Source organism: Mastomys coucha, unplaced genomic scaffold, assembly GCF_008632895.1.
Source record: "Mastomys coucha isolate ucsf_1 unplaced genomic scaffold, UCSF_Mcou_1 pScaffold1, whole genome shotgun sequence".
Taxonomy (NCBI): Eukaryota; Metazoa; Chordata; class Mammalia; order Rodentia; family Muridae; genus Mastomys; species Mastomys coucha.
Window position 1 is genome coordinate 54,636,625 of NW_022196891.1, and position 6,226 is coordinate 54,642,850.

A 6,226-nucleotide genomic window follows, 5' to 3' on the forward strand; every position below is an offset into this window, starting at 1 on the left:
CTCATGACCTGATTACCTCCCCCAAATGAGTTCCTAATACACAGGGGACTCGATTTCAATGTATAGATAATAATGTAGTTTATTGCACACACCATCCTCACGCAGAGTTTTCATTACTGCTCTGTTAGAGAGTGATTGAGAGCACCGGCAGACTCATACTGCCAGAGGATTAGCTGTAGCATTTACATGAACTTATCTAGAAAAGCCATTGCTTGTCTCTGGGGAAAGCCAATGCTCTTCCCCAAACGCCAGGCAATGCTTCAGGGCTGCCCATGCTTATGGCAGCCTCAGGGTTTGAGTTGTGCCTCTGCTGAGTTCCCATTCCTCGCTCGGTGTCCTGCAGCTGTTCCTTTATCTTCTTTTGGCACTGACCCAAGGTTGAGTTACAACCCTCCTTGATTTCCCACCCCAGAAGCAGGAGAGGCAGCTGTGTGTGGTAGGCACTTCCTGGAAATTCAAAGATAGTGTTTGCCATTCAGCGGTGGTGGGGGCTCTTCAGCATCCAATTTAAAACTGAAAACATGATTTCCCTGTTCTATTTCCACCAAGCTAAGTGAAAGGCTCCTGGCATTTTGCTCAGCCTTCTCTCCCACACTTCCTGGCCTGTCTTCTTCCCACATTGTCCAATCATGTCTTAGGTAAAAATGATTTTGTGATCTTTAGATTGCTTCTTTCCTTGATACTGATCATCTCAACCCACATGATTAGGTCATCTCAACTAAATCATTTGCTTTATGAGAAAGTTGTATATAAAAGAGCACCAATCCCTGAACCAGATGGACAGTCACTCCAGCATTCTGGTGTTCAGATTGAAGCCATCTAAGTAGTAAATTGGATACGATTATATCCAAGTGAAGTCTCAAAATGCTCCCAGGTTATTACCTATACATAGCATTCCTTTAAGTATAAATATACATATATGTGTGTATGTGTGTATATGTGTATGTATATGTATATCTGTGTGTGGTCATTGTGAAATGGAATGTTTCTAAACAACAGCATATTCTAAAGTTTGGAAATTTCTAGGCTCCTTAATGGAGTTCCCCTTTTAAAAGCCTAAATTCATTCTCTCTGGCAAATATTTGTCAAGAGCTGACTCTGAGTCAGGTGCCACATTAATCCCTGGAGGCTAAATGGAGCAGCAAAGCGCTAGGCTCTTGCTCTCGTGGAGGGTATTCTAGCGGGGAGCACAGTTGATAAGAGCAAAATCGAGCATTATACACTGTAGTGAGCTCTAGGAAGAAGCTCAACCTGATGAGTTGACAGGGAGCAATTTCAATAGAGGCTGTGCTGTTCAGGCATCTTGGAAGACCCTCTCTGAATCCTGAACTATTATGAAAAGTTATGCTTAAAGAGGACCCAGGACTCAGAAGCAAAGCACTCCAACATTTAAAAGGCAGACAGAAATACAAGACTTAAAAAGGCCTGAGGTGAAGCAGCCAACGAAGCAGGAGAAAACCAAGAAACTGTGATTCCTCAAAAACCAGGAAAATGCCAATCAACAATTAAGGGAGGGCCGAGAATCGGTGTCCACTGTAAGTCACCTTCCCAGGGTGAGACTCTCCCCAGTCTCAAAGCTCACTTAGCTGGAGGAACAGAGAGAACATAGGTTCCTGCACCAAACCTTTCAGAGAAGATTTTTGCAAGCTGAGTATCTGATGAAACACCAATCAAGGCATTTAGCATGTGTTATGGTTCTTCCAGGCTTGAGACTGAACTCGAAGCTGGAGGCAGTGAGTGAGCGGCTCTGGGCTGCCTCCATGTTGGCACAGATTTTGTTGGCTGATTCTGAGTAGATGATTCCAGAAGAGCTTTGTGATGAGAACAAAGTGTAAAAGAATGATTATAAAATTAGTATGGGAGTTTCACAATTCCTATCCTAAGCAGGATCAACCTTGTAATTTCATATCTACTTTTAGGGCCTCTTTTTACGTGTTATTAGTATGGTGCATGCATATGCCTGCGGGAGGGGGGTGTTCTACCATGGAGGTCAGAGGACAGCTCTTTGGCATCCGTACTCTCCTTCCACCTTTAGGATGGTTCTGGGGGTAGAACTCGGGTCACCAGGCTTAGACAGCAAATATCTTGATCTGCTGAGCCATCTTACCAGCCCCTGAATTTTTAATAATAGGTGTTGGTCATTAGAAATAAGGAATAAACTGGGTGGTGGTGGTGCACGCCTTTAATCCCAGCACTTGGGAGGCTGGATTTCTGAGTTCGAGGCCAGCTTGGTCTACAGAGTGAGTTCCAGGATAGCTGGGGCTACACAGAGAAACCCTGTCTTGAAAAAAAGAAAAAAGAAAAAGAAAAAAGAAAAGAAAGAAAGGAAGAAAGAAAGAAAGAAGGAATTGTGCCTTTGTCACACAGCACCTGGTGAGTAAGTCTAGTTTCGAGCTGAAAGCAAAAGGGCTAATGATAAGAAAGACAGCCCTTTATTTTTATCTTAGACAGCAGTGATAGTCTAGAGCACATTTCCCTTGATGGAAGACACAGCCATCTTGATTCGGGAAGACAGCCATTTTGAGGCATGCTGTTTTGTCATAGTCGGTTTGCTGACATGCGGCATTGATATAATCATTTTGATGCCAGGGACGTCTTCATATGGGTGCCTTGATGTGGCTGTTTTGATACGGGAACATTTTGACTCTGCCTAAAAACAAACCAATAAACTTTTCACGTACCAAAAAAAAAAAAAAGTAACAAGTAACTCCCAATCCACTTCCTGAGGCCCCTGTCCCCCCATCTCATCTTAGTAGATAAGTCTAGAAAATAATTCCTTAGTTATCTTCTACTTATAATGGAAGCCAGGCTGCAGAAGAAAATTGTGTCATCGAAGAAAATATCCCTGTCAAGGAAAAGAGCTATGGGAAGGGTGGATCTAACTTATTAACACAACTCGAAGGGACAAAAATGGTTCTAGAAAAACTGACTATGCTTGAATTGTCCAGAATCAGCGTCTTGAAGAATACTGGAGAATCTCTCACTGAGATAAAGTATACATCTTTAGACCAGGAGGCCTGCTGTGGGTCACAACCTGTCCACCTCTCAAGATCTTGAAACAGCTGTGTGTGACCAGACATTTCTGTGACAGGGTGATTTAGAAGGGAATGTCCCCCCTTGAGCTTAGATATTTGAATACTTAATCCCTAATTGGAAGGTTTAGGAAGTGTGACCTTCCTGGAGAAATTGTGTCCCTGGGGCCAGGTTCTGAGAGTTCAAAGCCACAGCACCATCCTCGGGATGTTCTCTCTGCTTCCTACTCATGGCTTAAGATGTGAGCTCTCACCTTGCTGTTCCGGCCACCAAGTCTGCCAGTTAGTTACTCACCAGGGTGGACACTTACCCTTCCATAAGTCCAGATAAGCCCTTTCCCTCTGTAAGTTGCCTTGGTCATGGTGTTCTATCACAGTAATAGAAAAGTAACTAAGATACAGGACATGGACCTTTGAATGGAGCTTGAACAATGCCAGGGGGCACAAATATTAATAGAGTCACAGTACTGCTCACTCAAACAAGAAGTAGTTACCCCAGGCTGCCAAGTACAGGTATAGACATGGAAAAATTAATTGCATGACTTTTGAATTGATCCAACATTGATATTTTGTCATCCAGATGTGACTAGAACAAGAATATTGAAGTACTTGGGTTTTTTTTTTCTCTCCCACTGATATTATCAGGGATCTAAATGTTCTATCTTGTTGCTCCCTGTGGTTGAAGAGAAAATATAAACTCACTTCCTTTATAGAATGTCCCTCTTGTCTTTAACAGTTCTAAGCAACAATGAGCTTAAACACCCTTGGAAGCCAGATAAATCATTCATATGATTAATGCTATAATTTCTTTATGACTATGTACTCATATTATTTATACTCATAAAATATTAAATGCTTTGCAAATATATCTATTTATATCACTATTATCATGTTAAAGATTTGAAATATCATTTAATTTTTAATATATTTATAAGAGTATTATATGACACACTATAAAAGTCTATACAATTCATACAATTTGTTGCCTGGAAACACCAGTTTTTCTTCTCAAAATAATTTACTTCATTTTCCACTACAAAGGTTTCCTATAGTGTTTTAATCTCAATCCCTTCTGATTTTAATTTGGTCAGCTACCAATCACTGTGTATCATCACTTTGCTAGGCACTACAGGGAACAAATAATATAAATAAGAAATGGCTCTTGCCCTTAAGAAATATGTCCAGGGAGACTGATTTGGCTACTGAGAAAATTCAAAAATAATAAATAAATAATAGGGGTACTACTTCGTAGTTTCCTTAAGTGTTTTAACATCATCTGATAGGGCTATGGGTACAGCTTAGTGGTAAATCATGCACAAGATCCAGGATTCAAACCAAGCATCACAAAAAACAAAAGCAAAACTACCTGAAGAGATGGCTCAGCTGGTCTAAGCGCTTGCTGGTAAGCCTGACAACCTGAGTTCTAAGACCCATGTGGTAGGACAAAACTGACTTCTGCAAGTTGTCCTTAGACCTCCATAACACACACACACACACACACACACACACACACACACGCACTAGTTAAATAATAAATACAATTAATTTTTTAAAAATGCTAAATAAAACCCAAACTATAGAGCATGCTGACCGTGGTTGTATGTATAAGTCCAGTGAACAGGATGTTGAGGCAGGAAGATTATGAGATTCTAGGCCAGTCTGGACTATAGAAGGAGACTCTAAAACAAACAAACAGACAGACAAACAAACAAACAAACAGGGCAGCCTGGACTACTCTATCTCAAACAAAACAAAATAGATTTACTTGAATGGTGCCCCTAGGTAATGTGTTCTAACATTTTCAAAGCCCTCCATTTAATCCTCAACACCTCAGAAAGAAAGAAGTATTATGTGATAGATAGCAGGTGCCATAACATGATCAAGAGTTACTTAACCCAATAGTGGCTGAGAAATTAAACCCTACCAGAAAAAGAAAAAGGGAAATGTCATTTAGCCATGGGTAGTCTCGGGATACGTACTGTACTAAATGTTTCACTACGCGTCTTATCTCACTTAATCCTCCCACCAGACCACTGATAAGGGAAGACTGCCTCTTAGGACCTTGAGCTCTTGCCCAAGGTCATTCAGCTCAGATTTGTCCTGGATTCTAAATTCAATTCCAGCAGAAGCCACTCTGTCTTGTCCCCTCAAAGAAGGCAGCAGTGTGGGCTATATAGCTCAGGTACAAAGGTAACTCGTGTTTAAAAAAGTAACTTTAGGTTGTAGGACTTTTACAAATCGACGACAAAACAAATGGTCATGGTCAATCACTGAGTACCCCAGTGGGCTTGTGTGTCGCAGTGGCTGTCAAGTTGTTAATAAATGATGTCACCAATCATAACTGTGTGCTCTCAAAACGACTCTGTTAATCTTTTAGACCTTGAATCTAGAAAGGTACTTTTCCCTCAAAATAGAAAGATTAATAATCATAATATTTATTGTACTTTTGCTAGTTCTGGGGTCTAGACTAGATACATATACTTTATGTTTATGGAAGATAGAGTGGGTTCTGGATGTTAGACTCAAGTCGTTAAGTGCCTTTACCTCCTGAGCCATCTCATTGGCCCGAATCATGGATAAAGAACCATGTTAGAAGGATTCAGTTATTTGTTTCCCCTCTCTTCTGCCTTCTGTTTTTTTTTTTTCTTCTTCTTTCCTTCTTCCATGTGGTGGGATGTACTGTGCACTCCTATAGAGAGGTCCATGTTTGAAGAAGCTGAGGTCTAACAGCCTTGTATGCCAGCTTGGAAGCAGAAGCTCCGACGATAATGAAGTCAGCAGATGTCTGGGATCAGCCTTTGGTTTGTTTTCAACTTATCAGAGACCTAGAGCTAAAAACCATGTAGTTAAGCTACTTCCAGACTCTGACCTCCTAAATTCCAGAACACGGTATTTGTTTTGACTATGAAGTGGTAGAGTGAGTTCTTTCTGAGAAATAAGTAACTGTGTCTTCTATAAACTGTTACACTGCAGTCTTAGTTCTGATGAGTCTGGACATCTTTGCAGTGACTCCACCCCCTACACACACACACACACACACACACACACTGACCTCCACCCTCAGCTCTCTCTCTCTCTCTCTCTCTCTCTCTCTCTCTCTCTCTCTCTCTCTCTCTCTCTCTCTCTTTTAAATAAATAATCTATTATCCCAAAGAGATTCCCTCTTAGGATTGGCTGCAGGCCTCCTGCTTGGC